Genomic DNA, 25,478 nt, shown 5'->3' on the forward strand with positions numbered 1-25,478 from the left:
CTGGGTATGCAGTACAGTATATTAGTGCATGCACTCTCCCACCCCCCTGGGTATACAGTACAGTATATTAGTGCATGCACTCTCCCACCCCCCTGGGTATACAGTACAGTATATTAGTGCATGCACTCTCCCACCCCCCTGGGTATACAGTACAGTATATTAGTGCATGCACTCTCACCCCTATGGGTGTACAGTATATTAGTGCATGCACTCTCACCCCTATGGGTATACAGTACAGTATATTAGTGCATGCACTCTCACCCCTATGGGTATACAGTACAGTATATTAGTGCACGCACTCTCACCCCTATGGGTATACAGTACAGTATATTAGTGCATGCACTCTCACCCCTATGGGTATACAGTACAGTATATTAGTGCACGCACTCTCACCCCTATGGGTATACAGTACAGTATATTAGTGCACGCACTCTCACCCCTATGAGTATACAGTACAGTATATTAGCGCACGCACTCTCACCCCTATGGGTGTACAGTATATTAGTGCATGCACTCTCCCACCCCCCTGGGTATGCAGTACAGTATATTAGTGCATGCACTCTCACCCCTATGGGTGTACAGTATATTAGTGCATGCACTCTCACCCCTATGGGTATACAGTACAGTATATTAGTGCATGCACTCTCACCCCTATGGGTATACAGTACAGTATATTAGTGCACGCACTCTCACCCCTATGGGTATACAGTACAGTATATTAGTGCACGCACTCTCACCCCTATGGGTATACAGTACAGTATATTAGTGCACGCACTCTCACCCCTATGGGTATACAGTACAGTATATTAGTGCATGCACTCTCACCCCTATGGGTGTACAGTATATTAGTGCATGCACTCTCACCCCTATGGGTATACAGTACAGTATATTAGTGCATGCACTCTCACCCCTATGGGTATACAGTACAGTATATTAGTGCACGCACTCTCACCCCTATGGGTATACAGTACAGTATATTAGTGCACGCACTCTCACCCCTATGAGTATACAGTACAGTATATTAGCGCAGGGGTAGCAACCTGACGTACTCCAGCTGCTGTGGAACTACACATCCCAGCATGCCCTGTCACAGTTTCAGTTGCCCACCCCCCTGATATTAGTGCATGCAATGCAGGTAGAGGATGCTGCGCTGTGTAAGATACAGTATGCTGCCCAGCAGACACCCCCCTCCCTGGATGCAGCTGTGATTAGGATGTGACACCCCCTCTCGCAGGCTCAGGAGAGGGTATATAGAGACAGGGAGAGACTACAGTCCTGGTGCTGCTAGAGAAAGGACAGAAGTAGGGATCACTGCCCTTACCTGATGGGATTCTTCTCTTCTTCACAGCGACTATGAGCTGAATGCAGAAGTGAGACAGAGGGATCTGGGCTGCAGCCTGCAGGAAGGTTAATAATCCCCCACCCCGGCCACCTCCCTGGTGATTCATCCAGAGTGTACCGCAGTGCCGCGCCCTGGTGACTGGAGGTATTACACCACGAGCAGGGACTGCCGGCTGCTGACAATGAAGAAACAGCTCATGTAGGAGTTGAATCTGGGGTGGGGGACACAACTGTCTGGGCCTGTAATATGCACCAGCCCCCTGCACACACTACGACACCAAATATCACAGTACAGAGACAAGTATATTCCCCTGCTAAGTGCATTACACCCAGCTGCCCAACATGCTATGAGGATATGAATAGACTTTCTTTATGTTGCAACATTGTTTTTACTTTGTAGATCTAACCACATCCTGAGCAGCAATAAAATACATTATATAAGGCTATAACATGGCTTCTTGTAAGTAGGACCACTGGATAATAATAACAATAATAATAATTATATCTATATATCTAACAATCATAGTAGGCTGGGTACTAGTCACCACAAATATCTAGATTTTACACAGCTGTCTAATTATTAATCAAAACTGAATATACATTCACAAATATTATCCAAATCGAAAGCCCCACTAAATAATAATATATATGCCTGCGCCCAACCACACACCCCCATCACCCCACCCAATAATGTATTAGGGACATTTATGTGAATATAGTATATATTATTTCTATAACCGCAGACACCTTTCCTCTGCCTCCATGTAGACCCCTCAGGCGCTATGACGTGGCGATGACATCTTATCACGTCCCCGTTCTCTCACACGCAGACTACATGGGCTCTTCCATGGGCTCTTCAAAAATAAGGCAGAAGAAAAAGAATGTGCGCAGGGAAAATACAGATTACGTACGTGCCAGGGGGGATACTGGCGCTATATACATAAATGGTAATAATGACTTGGCAATACAAAGTCATTCTATGGCGAGCATCCTATCTATATCTGAATGATATCATGTTAGAACAATATTGCAGCATATTCTCTTACACATTTTCATGCAGTTCATTACCGATCACTATTGTGATTACACACGCAGACGGACGATTGTTGCTTCACTGCGATCGCAGAGACCACGCAGACCCATCGCAGAGTGATTGACAGAAAGTAAACATTTGGGGGTTTTGACAGGGCGTGGTCGGCGAAACGCAGGCGTGTCAGTGTGTCTGAACGCTGATACAGGGGCGTGCACAAATTATCCACTGCGATGGCATACGTAGTTTGAGCTCCCACTGCGTACAGTAAGGTTAACAATTTCTGAGTACGGTCTGACCTAGTGTAATTGTGTGTGAGGCTCCGATGTTACTTGATGGTACCGATGTTTTTGCAGACTTACAAAGTATTACGGATGTGAGTAAGGGGATGTGGGCATAGTTATGTTAGGCTACGACGGCATTGCGATTGCAAATATTAACATATATTCGCAGTGTGCCTGCGTGCATAATCACAGCTGCAATCGCAATAGCAATCCGATTCCGTAATGAATTGGACCCACAGTCTGAATGAGAGCCTTCTAACGAATTTATCCTAAGACTTGACGATTACTGAGTATTTTCTAAAGAACTATTAACCCATTAATCCCTACCACCGATATAGGGGGATTTAATGTCAACACGGTCTAACTGTATTCAACATTTTGGAACTTATTCTACTATTTTTCCCATTTTTGTGCCTAGGGACGACCCCAATGCTACCCGTACACAATATGGGCATAGGGGTTAGTGGATCCTTATCTGACTGTAAATCAGTGGAGACCTACTGCCAGGGGCGTATTTAGAGAGGAGGGGGCCCATGTTCACTCACCATACGGGGCCCCCTCCTCTCTCTCCAGCGTCCGCAGCGTACTGACAGGTTCAGTAGACTCCGAGCACCAGTCTGTGCCCGGAGCCTACTGTGCATGTGCACGACACCGGGAAAATGGCGCAGCAGCCACTTTCCCGGCGATTTCCCTACTGCGCATGCTCAGAACACCGTGAAAGTGGCCGCTGTGCCCAATTTCCAGGCATTCTGTGTAGCGCCTCTCCAGCCGATGTGAGACCTCGGGGAGATAAGTATTAGGAAGTATGGGTGCAGGGTGTGCGTTGTAGGCCCCCCTGGACTCAGGGACACCTGCACCTATTATAGATACGCCCCTGCATCAAGTCTTGAGGGCTATTCCACACACAGCGGTTTTCTCGGGCCTCTGATCTAGTTCTTGATTAATGAAAAAAAGTGCCGGCACAGTTGCCGTGTTACGGCCGGAAATATGCACTAACAAGGACGGCTGCCATTCACGGTTTAAAAATGTTAAAGTTTGGAAAAAAATTCACACACACGGCACAAAACCGTTGTGTGTGAAAGGAACATATCCACAGGTATAAAAAAAAAAAAAACGCCTGTTTTTTTTGCCGGCCGGTGATATCTGGCGTGTGTGTGAAATAGCTCTAACTCCCATGTTATAGGCTGTTTGAAAAATGTCAGTTAGAAGCTGATTGGTTGGTACTTTGGGCCTGATTAAGCAAGGAACGGACGGATGCAGACGCACGCAATTGGTCGATAGTTTTGTTCTGCGTATGCATCGCAGACGCAAACCGCCCAGTGCGATGGAGTGTGCGTACGCAGGGAGTCCGCAACCCCAGGGACAAGTGATTGACAGGAAGTGCCATTTGTGGGTGGTGACGGGGGGGTGGTCGGGCAAACGCAGGCGTGTCTGTGCGTTTGGACGGCGTTTCAGGGGCATGCATAATTAAACCCTTGCGGACGCAGCCTGAGATCTAGTTGCATACAGGAAGTCTCACTATGTCTGCGGGAGGGTCAGGTCAACCACTATTCTGCGTATGGGTCCGATGTTACCGATGTTTCCACTGTCTTGCCAGGTATAGAGGAAGCAAGTAAAGGGAAGTGGGTGGTATTATGTAGTCCTGTGCGCCTGCTTATTCTGCTGCAATTGGCGTCCGTATGCATTCATTAGCATATTCTCGCAGCGGTCGGGTGCATGCGTCTGCATCCGTGCGTTCCTTGCTAAATCAGGCCCTTTATCTTTTACACTTTTTCTCTCTCCATGGCATAGTACATAGGGCCTGATTCAGACCCGCTCGCTAGCGCATAGCGCTCACAAGCGGGTTGATGTTTTACCCCTGCGCATGTGCCGCCTCCGGCGTATGCATGCGCGAGCCCCAGCGAGCAACGGCAGCTCTGTCACTCCGGGGCTCACTACAAGACGGGGCAGCTGTCGATGTTGATTGACAGCTCGCCCCGTTTTGTAGGCGGGGAGGGGGAGTGGCTGCACAAACGCAGGCATTCAATTAATAAAGCCTGCTGTTTGTGGGCGGCCCTACTGACATCACTCGTGATGTCAGTAGTGGACTTCCTGCTCTATTAGAGCAGGAAGTTCACTAGGGCTTGCGGGAGCCGGGACCCTCCCGCAGGGTCTCGACGCAAGCCCGATGGTCGCGATAATCGCGACCATCGCCAGGCCGCTCGCACTAGCCGTGGGTGGTCACCCACAGCTTTGCGAGTGGCCTGGAGGCCGAAACTAAAAAAAAAAAACGCCCTGATTCAGAGCGTGCGCTCGCAAATAGCGAGTGCCTCTGAATCAGGCCCATAGACCCCTGTATGTGAGAGAAGATTGCAGTTTAGAACCTAATCATGAGACTCAGAGAATCAGATATGTTCTATACCAGATGCTCTGCCAAGTATGAGACATATTGGCCATGCATCATACATATGGTCCTAATCCGCCTGGGCTCTCTACATCAGATTGCTCTCTGGTGAATGCTTCTCTACTTTGCTTTTGATAAAGGAACCTCTGATCATTCAACATTCTACAACTAATGGTTAAATATTTTACACAGAGCGTTTCTTGTAGAATCCAATACATTTAATTCTAATTTTCCACTAAGGTATTCTATAATAAAGTGTCCAGAAACAAAACCTATTCTGATTCCAAAAGGATTTCTGTCAGTGGTACTGTCATTCAGAATTACTGTACTCTCTATTAAGACCTGATATAGCAGAATATAATCATTGCATCGTTTTGGATGTAAGCTCCAAGTAGCTGAGTTTGGAAGTAAGGAACCACTGACTGATTAATGTTAGATATTTAAAGAAAATGAGGAACAAAGTTGACGAGTTTCCTCAAACCTCTGATAATATTTGTTATACTGAGTGTGAATCACACAAGACAAATAGTGAGTTCTACTTCCCTCAGTAACGTTTGATCTGTACAGTATTCCTATTGGCAGGGCCGTAACTAGGGTAGTACGACCAGTGTCATGGCACATGGCACCGCAGGGCAGGGGGCGCTGTTTGGGCCTGTCAATTTTCCTGTTTATTATCATTCTCACTTGTAGCTTCCTCTTCTTTTATCCCCAGCATCTCCTGGCCTCCCCTATCTATTCCCTGGCCCTTCCCCATGAGGCCATTGCCCTCTCTCAGGTGCACTATATTATATCCCTATTTATCCCCAGCATCTCCTGGCCTCCCCTATCTCTTCCCTGGCTCTTCCCATGAGGCCATGGCCCTCTCTCAGGTGCACTATATTATGTCCCTATTTATCCCCAGCATTTCCTGGCCTCTCCTATCTCTTCCCTGGCCCTTCCCCATGAGGCCATGTCCCTCTCTCAGGTGCACTATATTATGTCCCTATTTTATCCCCAGCATCTCCTGGCCTCCCCTATCTCTTCCCTGGCCCTTCCCCACGAGGCCAAGGCCCTCTCTCAGGTGCACTTTATTATGTCCCTATTTATCCCCAGCATCTCCTGGCCTCCCCTATCTCTTCCCTGGCCCTTCCCCACGAGGCCATGGCCCTCTCTCAGGTGCACTATATTATGTCCCTATTTATCCCCAGCATCTCCTGGCCTCCCCTATCTCTTCCCTGGCCCTTCCTCATGAGGCATTGGCCCTCTCTCAGGTGCACTATATTATGTCCCTATTTATCCCCAGCATCTCCTGGCCTCTCCTATCTCTTCCCTGGCCCTTCCCCATGAGGCCATGGCCCTCTCTCAGGTGCACTATATTATGTCCCTATTTATCCCCAGCATCTCCTGGCCTCCCCTATCTCTTCCCTGGCCCTTCCCCACGAGGCCATGGCCCTCTCTCAGGTGCACTATATTATGTCCCTATTTATCCCCAGCATCTCCTGGCCTCCCCTATCTCTTCCCTGGCCCTTCCCCATGAGGCATTGGCCCTCTCTCAGGTGCACTATATTATGTACCTATTTATCCCCAGCATCTCCTGGCCTCTTTCCTATCTCTTCCCTGGCCCTTCCCCATGAGGCATTGGCCCTCTCTCAGGTGCACTATATTATGTCCCTATTTATCCCCGGCATCTCCTGGCCTCCCCTATCTCTTCTCTGGCCCTTCCCCATGAGGCCATGGCCCTCTCTCAGGTGCAGTATATTATGTCCCTATTTATCCCCGGCATCTCCTGGCCTCCCCTATCTCTTCCCTGGCCCTTCCCCATGAGGCCATGGCCCTCTCTCAGGTGCAGTATATTATGTCCCTATTTATCCCCGGCATCTCCTGGCCTCCCCTATCTCTTCCCTGGCCCTTCCCCATGAGGCCATGGCCCTCTTTCAGGTGCACTATATTATGTCCCTATTTATCCCCAGCATCTCCTGGCCTCCCCTATCTCTTCCCTGGCCCTTCCCCATGAGGCCATGGCCCTCTCTCAGGTGCACTATATTATGTCCCTATTTATCCCCAGCATCTCCTGGCCTCCCCTATCTCTTCCCTGGCCCTTCCCCATGAGGCCATGGCCCTCTCTCAGGTGCACTATATTATGTCCCTATTTATCCCCAGCATCTCCTGGCCTCCCCTATCTCTTCCCTGGCCCTTCCCCATGAGGCCATGGCCCTCTCTCAGGTGCACTATATTATGTCCCTATTTATCCCCAGCATCTCCTGGCCTCCCCAATCTCTTCCCTGGCCCTTCCCCATGAGGCCATGGCCCTCTCTCAGGTGCACTATATTATGTCCCTATTTATCCCCAGCATCTCTTGGTCTCTCCTATCTCTTCCCTGGCCCTTCCCCATGAGGCCATGGCCCTCTCTCAGGGGCACTATATTATGTCCCTATTTATCCCCAGCATCTCCTGGCCTCCCCTATCTCTTCCCTGGCCCTTCCCCATGAGGCCATGGCCCTCTCTCAGGTGCATTATATTATGTCCCTATTTATCCCCAGCATCTCCTGGCCTCCCCTATCTCTTCCCTGGCCCTTCCCCATGAGGCCATGGCCCTCTCTCAGGTGCACTATATTATGTCCCTATTTATCCCCAACATCTCCTGGCCTCCCCTATCTCTTCCCTGGCCCTTCCCCATGAGGCCATGGTCCTCTCTCAGGTGCGCTATATTATGTCCCTATTTATCCCCAGCATCTCCTGGCCTCCCCTATCTCTTCCCTGGCCCTTCCCCATGAGGCCATGGTCCTCTCTCAGGTGCACTATATTATGTCCCTATTTATCCCCAGCATCTCCTGGCCTCCCCTATCTCTTCCCTGGCCCTTCCCCATGAGACCATGGCCCTCTCTCAGGTGCACTATATTATGTCCCTATTTAAAAAATGGGGGGTTGGGGGGAGCGCCAATGCTTTCTCTGGCACAGGACACCAAAAAACTCTAGTTACGGCTCTGCCTATTGGAGAAAGAGTGATATATAACTTAAATCCTGGAGTAAGCGCAGAAAGATTAAATTATTTATGTTTACTTCCTTAAAAAGTCAGTTTATTGGTTGCCAAGAAACTGCAGCGCAAAGCATGAAACACACAAGTTATTTGTAGAATGATATTTTATGTGGCTCAAGTGGGAGTTTTTATTTGTGGTTTAATACAAAAATAATTATGGCTGAATTTCAGAAAGCAGTTTATAAGCACAGAGATTACCCAACAATAAAAACACTTGTTACATTTACATGGCAATAACGCTTAAGTATTAATGCAGTTTTTATTGCTATAAACAGACAATAAAATACAACGAAAATACCAGATTGGTCGGCGGCCGGTATGAGAAATGTGCTATAAAACAGGTATTTTCTGTGTACAGTGATTGGCTGCTGCAGGTGACAACGTGTATAGTACGTCGTACACTAGGGCACTGATTCAGAGGTAAACGCAGAAATGCCCGTAGCCACGTCTATTGGCGGCCGCGCCAGTCTACGACTTCATGCAAATACTGATACAAAGTCCTTCCCTTGTGTACATCCATGCGGCAAAATGTGCGAGGACTGAGGCGCCCACTGTCAGCGTCCATAGACGCAGTAATACCGATTGGTGCGCGCTACGGCAGATGCAGTTTCACTGTCCGTGTATGGCGTCCTATGCGAGTGGTGAGCGCCTGTGTACGCAACCATTTTCACCGACATGACCGCGACACTTCCAATACATGCCCCGGACCATCTCCCCCCGTGCGCTAAGCCACCTCCCTGTCAACCCGCAGCAACGCCCATTATATTTTCAATACACTTCTCCCTGTGTGCGCCTGAAATCAGAACTGCGGCTCTGTGCGGACACGATCGGAACATATGTAAGGTGTGACTTAGACGCGTGCGCAGTAGCAATAAATCGCTGCACTACATCCGCCATCAGCAGTGCGTCCAGGGCCCTAGATTTCAGACATTTCCTCTCTCTGTATTACGGAGCATAATAATAAGAAATATACATATAATAAAATATTTATATCATGAGTTTCCAATGAAACAATTCATGAAATATTGACCACAATCCTGATATTATTCCCGATTACCACCCTCCACACCAGCGATGGGCAGAGCAATATACTTTAGAGCTAAATCGTCGATCGTTACCCTTAATGTTAGTAATAAGGTAAAATATTACATTATATCAAATCCATTGGTGCAAGTTATGCTAAAATCCCGGTTCCTCATTGTTTTATTACACATAACAAAATGGGAATCCACCGTAACCCAGCCACCGAGTCGGCTGTTTAACCCACGCAGGACTCTGTTGCCGATCTACCGACATATACACACAATATAAAAGGGGATTCAAGATCCATGATTGAGACGCAGTAACTGAAACGGGACTATGGGCCTGATGCAGCACGAATCGCTATTGCGATAGCGCACGCAGACGGGCGATTGTTGCGTAGTGCGCATGCAACGCAGCCCACCTGCGCGACGGCAGGATTGCGATCGCACTGCAATCACCAGACCACGGAAAGCCATCGCAGAGTGAGTGACAGGTAGTCAGCGTTTGGGGGGTGGTGACAGGGGAGTGGTCGGTGAAACGCAGGCGTGTCTGTCCGCTTGAACGCCGTTACAGGAATGTGCATAAATTATGCAATGGCATACGCAGCTTGTGTACTCACTGTGTGTGACAAGGTCAGCAATTTCTGAGTAAGGTCTGACCTGGTGTAATTGTGCGTGAGGGGCCGGTGTTTCTTGAAGGTAGCGATGAATACGCAGGATTGCGAGGTATTACAGATATGAGATAGGGGAAGTGGGCGTCTCTATGCTGGCTGTGCAACGGCTTTGCGATTGCAAGCATATTTTTGCAGCAGACCTGCGTGCGAATCACGGCTGCGATGGCATTAGCGCTCCGTGCTGGATCAGGCCCTCTCTGAGTTGTGTTCATTTATTTATCTGTGTCATTGTCCTCCTGGCGTGGAGGCACTTTACGAGTGGAACAGACGTGTACGAGGACGGATTCCTGTGTAATGGACGCCCAGCTGTTCTCCATAAAGGCTATTATATATTTTTAGAAGTTATTATTTCAGGGTGATTACAGACTACGTTCCCACATTCAGAGGGTGTTTCCCAATGTTTCCTCATGGCTGAAGCAGCATTTTACAGCTTGCTGACTTCTTTGTGTCTGGGATGCAGGAGGAGGGAATCGCAGCCAGTGAGAGACACCGGTAAAAGTTGTATAATGATATAAGATGTGTCACGTATTAAGCATTAGCTGTGGATCATCTGCCGGTCATTGTAAAATCTGTGCAGGATGGCCAAATCACGCGGTATAGCCAATCAACGCGCTGTCACATGGCACAAAATACAGTGAAGCCCTCATGTGACCTAGGCAGCCAATTATAAGCCCCTCGAGCACAATATGATTCCCCATCTGTCAGTATCTGCTCTTCTGTGTCACCGGAGACTAGGGGTTCTGAGAGGGTGGGGGGAGCGGGTACTAATTACCCGGGCCTGGGCTTTATTGAAGACACCCAGCGGGTAAGGCCGTAACCAGGGTAGTGCGATCTGTGCCATGGCACAGGGCACTGCAGGGCAGGGGACGCTGTTTGGGCCTGTCAATTTTCCTGTTTATTATCATTCTCACTTGTAGCTTCCTCTTCTTTTATCCCCAGCATCTAATGGCCTCCCCTATCTCTTCCCTGGCCCTTCCCCAAGAGGCCATGGCCCTTTTTAAGGTGCACTATCTTATGTCCCTATTTAAAAAATGGAGGGGGGACGGGTTTGCCAATGTTCTCTCTGGCACAGGGCACCAAAAAGTTTAGTTACGGCTCTGCCAGCGAGGGGCACGGGTCCGACGCTTACCCTCCCTCGATCTTGCCTGTCAGCAGCCTAGCCACGCCCGGTCGATAGTAATGGGGACCAGGCCAGCTGTCTACGGCCCTGCCAGAGACCAATCAGACCCGTAACACTCAGAAGAGATTTGTCTCAGAGCCTGATTCAGCGATGTACGCTATGCTGATATTTGCGCAGTTGAGCGATTATCGTCTACGTCACATTGCACATGCGACAAGGTAAACTGCTGTAGACGCTCTACCTGATTAGCAGGGTAGAGGCTAATTGGAAGCCAGTTGTTAGGACAGTATCTTTCATAACTGTAAACTCGGAGCTTCCACAGCACAAGGGTTGAATATTTTATTACCTACATATTAAGTTATTGATATAGCTCACACATATTCTGCAGAAATGTTCAGTCACTCACATCAGTCCCTGCCCCGGTGGAGACGGCAATCTACATTCCCTGTCACACGCACAGATACAGATATAGACACATACACGCTTGGGTTAATTATTTGTCAAAAGCCAATTAACCTACCATTATGATTTTGTAGTGTGAGAGGGAACCAGGTGCACCCAAAGGAAACTGTCACAAATACAGAGAGAACATACAAACCCCACACAGGACCTTGGTAGGACCTACTGTAAGTGCTGTGAGGCCGCAAGCTAGTCATTGTGCCGCCATCCTGCCCGCTATGCAAGGAGCGTATTTCATTTTTTATTTATTTGTTGCTGTATTTATTTATTTTCTGCAGACAAATGAGTTTGAATAGTCACGTTAAGAGCAGACTGGTTCGCAATTAAAATCCTGTCTGAACAATCTGTGTGTTAATTGTAATACAGACAAATCTGTTGACTTTTTAGGAGTTGAATACTTTTGCAAGCCACTACATTTTATTATTTACCTGGAATGCCGCACACTATAGTGACCCATTCACCTGTGCACCAATAATTTGGAGCAGTGTTATAATGACATTTCACTTTGTGGTGCACGATTATTGAAATGAAGTGGGGGGGGGAGTACATCATTAGGGGGGTTCTCTGATAAGCGTTGGCCGTACCATACAGGTGCACTAGTGCCAAGCCGCTGCAATGAGTATGCCTCGTATGGGACCCCTGGCTCTATCTTCGAGAAAGTGGCCGTTCCAAGCATCCTGCTAGCCACATAAAGGGACCGTGGATGGCTGGCTGTGCCACCCTTAGAGCGCAGAGGTCTGCACGGTGGCACCAGTTGCCCATAGCTAGTTATGGCCCTGTCCCCGCTTGCACATGAAGGGACACAGGGCCTGATTCAGACCCACTCACAAATTGCGGCCGCTCGCTGGCAAAAAGGCGCCGGATATTTAAATTAAGCGCTCGCACTGCGTCTCGTAAAGACGCCCTCTATGTCTTAGCGAGCCCCGGCAATAAGCGCTCGCTAGCGTATAAAGACACCCCCTTGCCACTCGCAGACACGCCTGCGTTCTCAGCACCACTCCCCCGTTCACAAGCACCTTCCCCTGTTACCACCCACAAACGCGCTGTCACTCATTCCACCGGGCAGTCTTTTCAGGCTGAGCGAGCAAAATCCGATCGCTCGTACTAGTTTGCGCACGCGCACTGCGACTTATATGCATGAGCAGATGGGCGACCATCGCTCAATGCAAGCGTGCACAACTTAGCGTCCGGGTCTGAATCAGGCCCACAGTCAGTACGGCTCAGCGCTGGTGCTTTTGATAGCCACGAGGCAGCTGTTACCGTAGGGCCTCTCCTCGGAATGTCATGGGAACAATTCTTCTTGTGGAATCGTTTTCTTGCCTCTGCCGTGTACAGGCAAATAAGGAGATAATATTTATACTGCATTGTGTAACTCAATAAACAGCAAATTAACCAGGACATTCCGGCGTCTAACAAGAGACCATTGTGTGAGAAGAACGCCTGACTGGCAGCGTTACATTCCCAGCATGGCCTGTGTTTATAGTCCCCGTCTTTGTGACCGCTGTGGCATGGGGGACAGACCCAAGACCTCTTCTCTTATTCACTGTGTCATCTATTGTCACCTTTATGGTGTGTAGCGAGCAGTAGGGTGGAGCGTACAGACACCTCTCAGACAATGACGAGAGCAATGTACTTACTTACAGGAACATGTATCAAACCGTAGAGAGAGAGATAAAGTGGAGAAGTTGCCCATAGCAACCAAACAGCTTCTAACTGTCGTTTTAGAATCTGTGTTACATAAATAATAGGTAGGAGCTGATTGGTTGCTATGGGCAACCCTTCTATCTCCCCATAGTATGAAAATAAAGTTGGGATCAATAATGAGAGGAGGTGACGATTTACATGTCTACATATATGTGGTTTTGGGAATAGTCACCAGACTGACGCTGGAGGAGGTGAAGGGGCCTATTCACTAAAAAATATTTGTGCGATATCCCCCGAAAACACCCGTTCCAGGAGATACCTGCAAATATTAAGGATGCTTTGGATGTATCAAGGAGGGACCACATCATATATCTCTGTTATCTGTGCCTCTACCCCTCCACCATCTGTGTCTCTGCCCCTCCACCATCTGTGCCTCTGCCCCTCCACATCTGTTCCTCTGCCCCTCCACCATCTGTGTCTCTGCCCCTCCACCATCTGTGCCTCTGCCCTTCCATCTGTGCCTCTGCCTCTCCACCATCTGTGCCTCTGCCCCTCCACATCTGTTCCTCTGCCCCTCCACCATCTGTGCCTCTGCCCCTCCACCATCTGTGCCTCTGCCCCTCCACCATCTGTGCCTCTGCCAGTCCACCATCTGTGCCTCTGCCAGTCCACCATCTGTGCCTCTGCCCTTCCACCATCTGTGCCTCTGCCCTTCCACCCTCTTGCCTCTGCCCCTCCACCATCTGTGCCTCTGCCCCTCCACCATCTGTGCCTCTGCCCCTCCATCTGTTCTTCTGCCCCTCCACCATCTGTGCCTCTGCCCTTCCACCATCTGTGCCTCTGCCCCTCCACCATCTGTGCCTCTGCCCCTCCACCATCTGTGCCTCTGCCCCTCCACCATCTGTGCCTCTGCCCTTCCACCATCTGTGCCTCTGCCAATCCACCATCTGTGCCTCTGCCCCTCCACCATCTGTGCCTCTGCCCCTCAACCATCTGTGCCTCTGCCCCTCCACAATCTGTGCCTCTGCCCTTCCACCATCTGTGCTTCTGCCCTTCCACCATCTCTGCCTCTGCCCCTCCACCATCTGTGCCTCTGCCCCTCAACCATCTGTGCCTCTGCCCCTCCACCATCTCTGCCTCTGCCCTTCCACCATCTCTGCCTCTGCCCCTCCACCATCTGTGCCTCTGCCCTTCCACCATCTGTGCCTCTGCCCCTCCACCATCTCTGCCTCTGCCCTTCCACCATCTCTGCCTCTGCCCTTCCACCATCTGTGCCTCTGCCAATCCACCATCTGTGCCTCTGCCCTTCCACCATATGTGCCTCTGCCCCTCCACCATCTGTGCCTCTGCCCCTCCACCATCTGTGCTTCTGCCCTTCCACCATCTCTGCCTCTGCCCCTCCACCATCTCTGCCTCTGCCCCTCCACCATCTGTGCCTCTGCCCCTCCACCATCTCTGCCTCTGCCCTTCCACCATCTGCCTCTGCCCCTCCACCATCTGTGCCTCTGCCCCTCCACCATCTGTGTCTCTGCCCTTCCACATCTGTTCCTCTGCCCCTCCATCTGTGCCTCTGCCCCTCCATCTGTGCCTCTGCCCCTCCACCATCTGTGCCTCTGCCCTTCCACCATCTGTGCCTCTGCCCTTCCACCATCTGTGCCTCTGCCCCTCCACCATCTGTGTCTCTGCCCTTCCACATCTGTTCCTCTGACCCTCCACCATCTGTGCCTCTGCCCCTCCACCATCTGTGCCTCTGCCCTTCCAGGTTCCACCATCTGTGCCTCTGCCCTTCCACATCTGTTCCTCTGCCCGTCCACCATCTGTGCCTCTGCCCTTCCACCATCTGTGCCTCTGCCCCTCCACCATCTGTGCCTCTGCCCCTCCAGGTTCCACCATCTGTGCCTCTGCCTCTTTTGTCATTTTACCTCTGCTGTCTCCCCATGACTAGAGGCTGCCAATCAGAAGTGGCCTGGACAAACAAAAGGCAAAACAGTGTTCATCCCCACATACAGTACTTCATCCTAAGCATTGGTAGGTCAGACGTTTTCTCACTTCCAAGGGTTACTGCCTGTTTTATTTGTTCTGGGCTTCATAATTGGCAAAGGCAGCCCTGCTGTCCTGTACCCCCCTACCATCCCATCCATAGCACCCATACGCCTATCCCCTCCCATCCATAGAACCCATACGCCTCTCCCCTCCCATCCATAGCACCCATACACCTCTCCCCTCCCATCCATAGCACCCATACACCTCTCCCCTCCCATCCATAGCACTCATATGCCTCTCCCCTCCCATTCATAGCACCCATACACCTCTCCCCTCCCATCCATAGCACCCATACACCTCTCCCCTCCCATCCATAGCACTCATACTCCTCTCCCCTCCCATCCATAGCACCCATACGCCTCTCCTTCCTGTCCATAGCGCCCATACGCTTCACCCCTCCCATCCATAACAGTCATATGCCTCTCCCATCCCACCCACAGCAGCCATACGCCTCTCCCCTCCCATCCATACACCTCTCCCCTCCCACCCAAAACACTCATACGCCTCTCCCCTCCCATCCATAGCACCCATACGCTTCACCCCTCCCATCCATAGCACCCATACGCCTCTCCCCTCCCATCCATAGCACCCATACACCTCTCCCCTCCCATCCATAGCACCCATACACCTCTCCCCTCCCATCCATAACATACGCCTCTCCCCTCCCATCCATAGCACCCATACGCCTCTCCCCTCCTATCCCAACACGTGAACTAACGGTGGATGTGCATAGCACCCGTTCACCACCACACTCCTATGCAGAGTAGCATTGGACAGGAAAAATCTTTCAACTTTCTTATCGAGAGCATTCAAATCGGTACTATTCTGCCTATATCTGGACTGTTGAGAAGTATGCAGAGGTCCCAGTATGGACTGTTGGGAAGTATGCAGAGGTACTAGTATGGACTGTTGGGAAGTATGCAGAGGTCTCAGTGTGGACTGTTGGAAAGTATACAGAGGTACCAGTATGGACTGTTGGGAGGATTCAGAAGTCCCAGTATAATGTGAGTATAATATGTACTAAAAGAGTAAAAGTAAAAAAGAAGAACCACACAGCACTTTAAAATAAACTTCCATTGAATAAGACTTGTCCACCGATTCAACCCTCAAGTGTCCCCTTCACCAGTCAGCCAATCACAAGCGGCCAGCGTGGAGAGAACCTTGTGATTGGCTATGATCATTCTATCTCTTCAAACTGTGGGCCTGATTTAGAGCCGGATGCTCTTTCAGAGCGCTCGCTCTGAATCAGGGCCGTCCCTCTCTTTTTTAGAGCTGCCTCCTGGCTGCTCGCATAGCTGTGGGTGACCACCCACAGCTATAGCGAGCGGCCAAAAAGATGGTCGCGATGGTCAAGACCATCGCGACCATCGGGCTTGCGACGAGACCCTTGTGGTAGGGTCTCGTCTGCCGCAAGCCCTGGAGTGCTTTTGGCTCTATCAGATGTGATGTCAGTGGGGCCGGCCCCAGACGGTAGGCGTTCCCATGGAAACGCCTCCGTCTGGGCAGTAACGCCCCCGGCACGCCCGCTGTCACTCAACATCGACAGCATGCCCCCTTTGTAGCAAGACCCATAGCGACGGCTTGCCTGTCGCTATGCGGGTCTCGCGCATGCGCACGACGGAGCCGGCTCCCTCGTGTGCATGCGCACTTGGCCAACATCGACCCGCTTGTGTGCGCTCAGCGCTCGTGAGCGGGTCTGAATCAGGCCCTGTGTCTACTCAATACCTGCAGCCATTTCCCCCCACAAACCCACCCACCCCATAAGAAGTGTAACTGCATATGCGCAAATTGGGGTGCACGCCGGGTCCCCAGGCTGTATATGCACAGCGTATAAGTGCCCGCTTTGCACTCTGGGACTGATTCAGAGATGTACTCTATTCCGATATTTACGCAGTTGTTCGATTATCGGTCAACTGCTTATGCATCACGGTCGCAGGGCAAATGCGCCGAGGTACCTTTGCGATGCTGCTTGCATAAAGGATTTATTGCAAAGTATTTGATGGTCAGGGACCATTTGGGGGAGGTAACGGGTAGTGTCCGCAAAAACCGTAGGTGTGTCCCAGACATTTTGTGGGCGTGTCATAGCCTGTCCGCAGATCAAGTGGTTCCGACGTCTCAATTCAGGAGGCCATTCTGCCGCGACTACGTGTTTATAGTACGCACGTGCTATCGTTGGGTGTCACAATACATTACTAGCCGGCTACAGCATTAGCATATTTTCGCACAGAAGCTGCGTACGGCCGGGATCGCAGTTCCGAATGCATTAGCGCACATCTCTGATCAGTCCCCTCTGCTGACACAACATGAATTCAAGTTTAATCTGATCCATAACAGGTGGCGATATTTGCAGCCGGATGACCGTTAAGAACCCAGATAACAGCTATAAAGCAAAGTGTTTTTTTATGTAAGTCTTAGCAAAGGCTGCAAAGCTACAGAGAATGAGTCTTGCAGAACTACAACTAGCGTGGGGTACGGAAAATAAAGGATCCACTTACTGGCAGCACGGGCTGGAAAAATACTTGTGGCGAAGGAGAAAAATATGTAAAGTAGGACAGGGGAGCTGAGATTATTATGCTGGATTCTGCTCACTGGTGACTCATTGCTACAAGTAATGGAGCACAGCTGCGGTCCCAGAACCCCATATAACATTACCCCAGTGAGCGCAGCTGCCTCGCAGAATGACCATCGCATAGAATCCACCAGGCTGCAGTGTGTGACTGCCCCCTATCAACTAAACTGTGAATTACATCTATGAGTAGAGAAAGAAGCAGAGAGCTGAGGAACTAACTAGAAAAATCCTCGTTTTAGTAAATTTATCAAGCGCAATTTCTTTTTTAAATGAACGCTTTTTGGCACGTTCTCGTGCGGCTCACAAACTGCTGGGTTTATTAAAGCAAGGCCACTGGAAAACAGCCATTTTCAAACCCAACACGCTGCAAATCTCCATGTAAATAATACGAACCGCTGTACATGTTAATCTGTGGTTTCACCAACCGCAGCGGAACGTGCCGGAATAAATGACTCAAAAAGAGGTGGTGTGACATGGGAGATGGATCATCGCTCTCATGATAAAGTCTGGAAATAAATTAGGCTAAACCAAGCGGACTTAGGGCCTGATTCAGAGCCGCTCGTAAGCGGCCTCTCGTTCGCTCCGAGCGATGTTTGCCCAACTGCGTATGCGTACGGATCGTTATACGCATGCGCGAACCAGTCAGTGCGGTCGAAATTCATGTGCTCGCAAAATAGCAAATGCCTGATAATTTCAGTGACAGGAGGAGGCGTATGTGGGTGGTAACAGGGGAAGGTGCTTGGAAACGGGGAGTGGAGATCCGAACGCAGGCGAGCTTAAAGGTCAAAACGGGCGTTTTATGGGTGTGCATAATTAATACAGCAGCGTCATTGACCACGTCACTGGGTTATTTTATAGCCAGAACTGCTCGCAAGATTGTGGTAGAAAAAACCAACCCCAAGAATAGCGAGCAGTTCATACGCTGGTCGATGTACTCAATTAATCTAATAAATAGCGGACATGACGAAGGATGCGAGCGGCCAGGGGGCGTAGTTTCCAAAAAACGACCACAAGTTTTGTTCGCTTCATTTGAATAGCCACCCCTATTTTCTGGACGAGCGAGCGCTAATTGCGTCCGGCTCTGAATCAGGCCCTTAGTGAGGAGAGCGGGAAGGATGAATGTAGGAGTTATCCCTAAAGGGGTTGTAGTCGGGATTTTGGAATAATTTCTTTGTCCTGCGAAAACTAGATTCAGAATCTCTGACTGAAGGGCCAAACACCGGGATGTGTGCGCAGGACTAGGAGTACCCATGTAGCCTAGACGCATGTCGTAAATGGCCTTCCCTGAAGTGGGTAAAGGGCTTCGTAGTAATCTTTTCACTAGTAAATAGAAGCTGACATCTCAATTGCCATTGATAATAAACCCTTAGCGGACGCCGCTCAGAAGTCACCCATATCTCAGAGTTGGACGGTATTCCCCACATCCAGTCTGTATTCACATCCGCTACATGCGTCTACTAAACATTTGCAGAATACGCTCATATCTCACACAAGTCTCTGAAAAAAAACGTCCATTCATACTCTCATTGGGCCTGATCCTAACATGATCGTCGCCTGCCAACCTCACCTCTACCACCGCCCACCCCCAACATGCGCTCACCACCCCAAGGAACCCTCTCATGACCCTAGCTCACTCCTTGGACCTTGACAATGCTGTCCTCTCCTGGTTCTTCTCCTGCCTTTCTGAGTGTTCCATCAGTGTCTCCATTTGAGCCTCTTCCTCTCCTCGCTCTGTCTTTGCAAAACAAGAAATGGCCGGAGGGCCAAGTGTAATAGGGTGAGCGTTTAGAAAACGTGAGAGTTTAACCATAAACTCTCACACTCGCATGTTTTTAGACTCAAAAAAACTCTCACGATTTAAACTTTCATCCAGATGTTTCTCCATTTTGAAGATAAAACATGACCGATGTGAGTTACTGCTAAACTCTCACATTTTCTAACTCTCACCCTATTACATTTGCCCCTGAGAGTTGTACAGGTGACGTGCGGTGCCCACATGATCAGCTAACACTTATCTAAGGTTACAGGAGACGTCAGCTTACAAGCAAACACACAGCTGGCTTGTGAAGCATCAGTCATGCGCCTCAGCATCTGCAGAATGTTGGATAGGCTGCAGCAGAGGAGGGTTAGGCTGTTTCGGGTTAGGCTACAGCAGCAGTGGGTTAGGCACTAGGTGGAGGGTAAGGCTGTAGGGTTAGGCTGCGGTAGTGGAGGGTTAGCCTACAGCAGCAAAGGGTTAGACACTAGGTTGAGGGTAAGGCTGGAGGGACTGGAGGGCTAGGGTTAGGCTGCAGCTTGGGACGGTAAGGGACTAGGCACTAGGTTGAGGGTATGGCTGTAGGGTTAGGCTGCGGGAGTGGAGGGTTAGGCTGCAGCTGCGGAGGGTTAGACACTAGGTTGAGGGTAAGGGTTAGACACTAGGGGGCACATTTATCAAAGATCATTTGAGGTAAATTCCCAGAAAACAGGTGTTTTCGGGGGTTTACCTCAAATACTTAGTATCCCCCGAACGTATGAATGAGGGACCGCTGTACGTATCTCCGATACCTGCTGCGATCCCTCCATTGCCGCCGGCAGCCGCCTCCCCCATAGGTTTGCTGCCAAATGTATCAATACAATGCAGATAGCGTTAGCCGCTGTGTCCTATGGGCACTTACCGCATTTGAGCCGGCGGAGGGATCTTCCAGATCCCTCCGCCGGCAATGGGCGCCGCTCATGTGCAGTCCGCGGGACTGCGCATACGCAGCAGCCCGGAATGCGCTCTGGCTACATCGCAGGGGCGGGCTCTTTTCGGAGCCCGTCTCCCTGCATGTGCCGGGTCATACATTCGGCCGGTATGATCGCATTTTGCAATGCGATCATGGGCGATACTGCATGCCCTGATCGCATTACAAAATGCGATCCTTAATAAATGGGCCCCTTGGTGGAGGGTAAGGCTGTAGGGACTGGAGAGTTAGGGTTAGGCTACAGCAGCTGAGGGTTAGGCTACAGGTTGATGGGAAATGGGTGTAATGATGTTGGACATGTATGTTGGTTAGGCTTACCATATAAACTGGACACATGTGAATTAAACAGGTTATGTGGCTGATTAATAAAATGCAGACTTGAAGTCAGTCAGCCACAGAACCCGAGTAATTCAAGAGTGTCCCGGGATAGTACGGTAAGTCTAATGTTGGTAATTGTATTGATGGGAAAGGGGTTTTTGAACTTGCAGGTGGGCGTTACAAGTGTTTTTTTTTTTACAAACTAGTATATACACACTTAGATATCAATGTAGAGATATTGATAATATAATATTAATGTACCCCACATGCACAATATATATATATACTTATACACAATGGGGGTCATTCAGACCCGGTCGTTAGCGCCGATGCGCTCGGACCGGGTCGATGGCCCCCCACAGAGCATGCGCACGATGGCGCCGTCGTGCTCATGCGTGAGACCCGCTACGACCGACAGCGCCGGTCGTAGCGGGTCTCGATCCAAAGGGGGCGAGCTGTCGATGTTGATTGACAGCTCGCCCCCTTTGGAAGGCGGGCCGGGGGGGTGGCAGCCCAAACGGAGGCGAGCGGCCAGTATGATGGTCGCGATGGTCAAGGCCATCGTGAACATCGGGGCTTGTGACGAGACTCTTGTGGTAGGGTCTCGTCTGCCGCAAGCCCCAGAGAGCTTTCGGCTCTAATAGAGCCGGAAGCTCTCCCACTGACATCACTGGTGATGTCAGTGGGGCCGCCCACAAACGGCAGGCGTCCGCTTGGGAACGCCTCCGTTTGTGAAGCCACCCCCCCCGCCACACCTACAAAACGGGTCGAGCTGTCAATCAACATCGACAGCCGCCCCTATTGTAGTGAGCCCCGGAGAGAATTTCTCTCTCGCTCCGGGGCTTGCGCACGCACAGTGCGGCCGCTGCGCGTGCGCACAGTCAAACATCGACCGGCTTGCGAGCGCTCAGGCGCTTGCGAGCGGGTCTGAATGAGGTCCAAAGACTGAAAGTGCGGACAGACTGAGCTGTCATTGAGGGATCACTCTGTGATATGGGTGTAAAGTCACCATGGGAGCTATCTGTCTCGTGGGAAGGACATGAGAGCGCCATTGGCGTGTACTGCAGGCAGACTTCTGAGGGGATTCGTGGTGCGCAGAGACGCACACAGGTTTTCTATTCCACCCAAAATGGGGTGGCTGTACGTTGTGTTACTAATGTTGACAACTGTGGATGGAAAAATAGTGCGAGCATCCCAGACAGCCGGCAGTACGAAGATGGACGGATATTCGCATTTTGCCTGGACAGAATCGGGGCGGCGACTCGCATCCAGTCAAAAGTTGATTGTCAGATTTCTGGCCATTTTGTGTCTAGTTTTATTCTATTACTTATAAACCAGCTTGAAACTCTACATTTTTTTTTTTTTTAATTCGGTGGCTATTACATCCCCCCAATATCTGACGATGTGAGGAAGCTTGCTATGCTATGCTGTATATAGTGCATTGATGGAGAGCTGCAAAGTCATTGTTTTAGTTTGCACATTGCGCTAGTGAGGGAACTGGTAAGATCCACGATAAGAGCACGGAGATAAGAAATGTATTTTCTTATTTGCAGCGATTATCCTGTCGGTCCGGGGAGAACCTGTTATATATCTTGTTTGGTGAGTGGGGAGTTATGTCAGCAGGAATGCGCTATTTGTCCATGCAGAGGCTTTGGGCTTGAGTGAGATATGGACGCAATTGCGATTTTTTTTTGCAGATCGAGTGATTGTTTGCCATTGCGCGTACGTATAAGCCACACTGCGCGTGCGCACTGCGATTGTCTTGCGATTATGCACGCACAGCGAATACATACACAAAGTGAGTGACAGGTAGTCAGCATCTGGGGGGTGTTTAGAAAAATGCAGGCGTCTTACCGTTTAAACGCCATTGCATGGGCGTGCGATTATGTACGCAGCATGAGAGCCCTCTGCGTGTCAGGAGAGCTGCAGTGTTTGCGGCTGGTCAAACATTCCGCATAGCCAAGATGGCTGCTCGATGTATGTCGATGTTAACGATATTTACGCAGGAAAGCGACGGCTTACACATATGAGAAGGCAGCGGTGGGCATCCTAACGTTCGAGAATGTTTCGGAACTATTAGCATATTCAAGCAGCTGCATTCCGTGCAAAATCTCAGCGGCGATCGCATTAGCGTCCAGCTCTGAATGAGCCCCAATGTGCAAGTGAAAGAGGATGAAGATCAAGTATATACGTCAAACAAAGAAGGATGAACCTGCAGGTAAAACGGAAAATGGACATCGTGCGTTACAGCGTTGGGGAACCTGCGTCAGTGGGTCTTGCAGTAAACTAACATTTAATAACAGCAGCCAATAGTCAGTAAGAGAGCATGTAAGAGCTATACTAGCAGCTCCTCACTACTCGGTCACCGTGAGGGAACATATAACCGTCAGAACCAAAGACTTTGCTCATAAAGTAGTGACCAGTAGGCAACGTAGCTGTTAAATTATACACAAGGGTAATGTAAAGAAACGAAGCACAAAACTCCTGAGTCTGCTGCAAGAACCAGGATGAGTCAGTATAATAAAAAATGCAGTGTTGTATTAGAAAAGACCACTAGATGGCAGCACAGTTTTTGGGATAAGTGCCACAAGGTCTTGTATGCAAAAGAATTTTTTGGGGTCTATGCACTAATCCTTAGTGAGAGTAATAAAGTACCAACCAATGAGCTCCTGTCACTGTACACTGTATTTGAAAAACGACAGGAGCTGATTGGTTATCTCCATCCACTTTATCTCTCCCCAAGGCTTAGTACATAGACCCCATGAAATTGCACTAGTGTGCCGTGAAGGGGGGGGACCCAAGGGCCTGGTCCTGGTCCCAAGTGGTGATCCTGCAGTCCGATTCTGACGGCAGAGTGGGCTGGTACTTGGGAGAGGGTCTGTAGGCCAACCGGCACCAGGTCCATGTGGCACAGTACTGGAAGTAGGTACGTTGGTGGGCTAAATTGGGTGACAAGTGGTATGCTCTGTGGGTTGGCATAGAAGCATAATGAAACTGCTAAGCCTGCAGGACCAGAGCTGTACACAGATAGGCCGAAGAGTGGTCCAGAGAAGTCACAGGGTTGCCAGGGTGATAAAGAAAAAGTCCTTTGGCAGCAGTGGCCAGAATCTGCTTGTTGTTGGTGAATCTCCCCGGCCAGTGTGTATATAACCGCTCGCTTAATGCCTTACTGACTCCCTGCACCAGACTGCCGCAGGCTCACAGTAATACAGGACGATTGCAAAGAGGCTGCAGCGTTTCTGGACTCTTGCAAGGATAGACGAGTAGCCCAAGTTGGTGTTTGGTGCCTATCCAGAGCTTTGGGAGCTAGGCCACAACTTCAGGTCTGTCTGTTGCCTGCAAAACTAGTATGGGCAGGGAGTCCGCCGATGGCTTGGAAGGTGATGTGCCGGTCAGGGTGACAGGAGAGGCAGTAAATGCCTGTAGATTGCAACAGTCAACCTTAGCTCTCACACAGGTCCCGATTCAGAGCAGCTCGCAAGCGGCCCGATGTTTAGGCACTGCGCATTGCGCCGCGTCCAGCATGTGCGAGCCCCGCCGAGCGACTGAAGTTCAGTCGCTATGGGGTTCGCAACAAGACGGGGCGGCTGTCTATGGTGACAGCTCGCCCCGTTTTGTGGGCAGGTATGGGGGGTGGCTGGGCAAACGCAGGCGTTCCCTTAGGAACACCTAGCGTTTGTAGGAAGGTCTTACTGACATCACTACCGATGTCAGTAGTGGACTTCCTGCTCTATAAGAGCAGGAAGTCCACTCCGCCTTGCAGCAGCCTAGACCCTACCGTAGGGTCTTGTTGCAAGGCCGATGGTCGCGATTGTCTCTTGGCCGCTCGAACAAGCTGTTGGTGGTCTCCCACAGCTTTGCGAGCGGCCGGAGAACAAAATAAAAAATCCGCCAACAATCCCAGCGTGCGAGCAGCAGCAGCGAGCGGCTCTGAATCAGGGCCACAGTGTGCTACCGCCCATCTTAATAGTCAAGTCGCTCCCCCATCCTGTGCCCTTTTTAAATGAATACGCTGAATTTATGTGCATCATGCCTGCCCTTAATCTACGGATTGCTTTCCCTCGCTCTATCAGAATATTCCCCAAAATCCATGACTTCAAACCATTTCTCTGATCTCACCTATTCACCCCAGCCTACAGGATTTAAAGCTGACCCGTTCCTTCCCTGCTACATCCTCAACCCTTGTATCTCCCCAATAACCCCACGCCTCCCCCTTCCATTTTAGAATATAAGATCTCAGGAAGTTGGATGAGTGGAGGAAGAGATGACTACTCACTATAGGGCAGTGAGCCGGAAACACAAAGATTTCTGTCCGATTTGAATGTTCGAGCAAATTAATGTTATTTCCAAGTTGCAAAGTAACGTCCTGGAGTTTGCAGTACAATCTTCAGACACACGCAATGTAAATCTTCCAAATGTAATATCTGCAGTACCAAAAACATAATACAATAATAGCATGGACAAAAATAAAGCATAAAAGTAAATGAAAAGAATCTTCCATTGCTCCCGTTCCACAGGACCAGGGCCACTTCCTCAGGCAACTGGGGAGCAAATGAGAGCTGGGCCGTTAGAGAGAGACCAAACTTAGGGGCTGATCAGAGATGGCCGGTATAACACTTTGTACCTAGAGGAGCGCCAGTATAGCACTTTGTACCTAGAGGAGCGCCAGTATAGCACTTTGAACCTAACCAGCCTCCTGCGCCATTTGCATACTGGCGCAGGAGGCTGGTTATATAAAAAGACGCCCAATGCTGGCTTCTCTGATTTGCCACTGTGCCAGCCGATGCAGCGTCGGATCAACTGCGTGACCATCGGACATCTGAGTACCGAATATTCTTTTTTCATATTC

General features: G+C 50.1%; 1 protein-coding gene across 4 annotated transcripts in view; it reads right to left on the reverse strand.

The window, feature by feature from the left end:
• The window catches only part of GSN (gelsolin), an 82,779-nt gene that overhangs the window by 44,333 nt on the left and 12,968 nt on the right, over positions 1–25,478 (reverse strand). The window contains exon 1 of one of the 4 annotated variants that reach the window (XM_088453586.1): positions 1,322–1,422. The exons of 1 other annotated variant lie outside the window; for it this stretch is intronic. The gene's annotated coding sequence lies outside the window, so the exon portion shown is untranslated. Of the gene's footprint in view, positions 1–1,321; positions 1,423–25,478 lie in introns of those variants that run through there. 2 more of the 4 variants (XM_088453584.1, XM_088453585.1) reach the window with 2 other exon arrangements.

This window comes from Taudactylus pleione, unplaced genomic scaffold (genome assembly GCF_031769625.1).
Source record: "Taudactylus pleione unplaced genomic scaffold, aTauple2 ptg000583l, whole genome shotgun sequence".
NCBI classification, from domain to species: domain Eukaryota; kingdom Metazoa; phylum Chordata; class Amphibia; order Anura; family Myobatrachidae; genus Taudactylus; species Taudactylus pleione.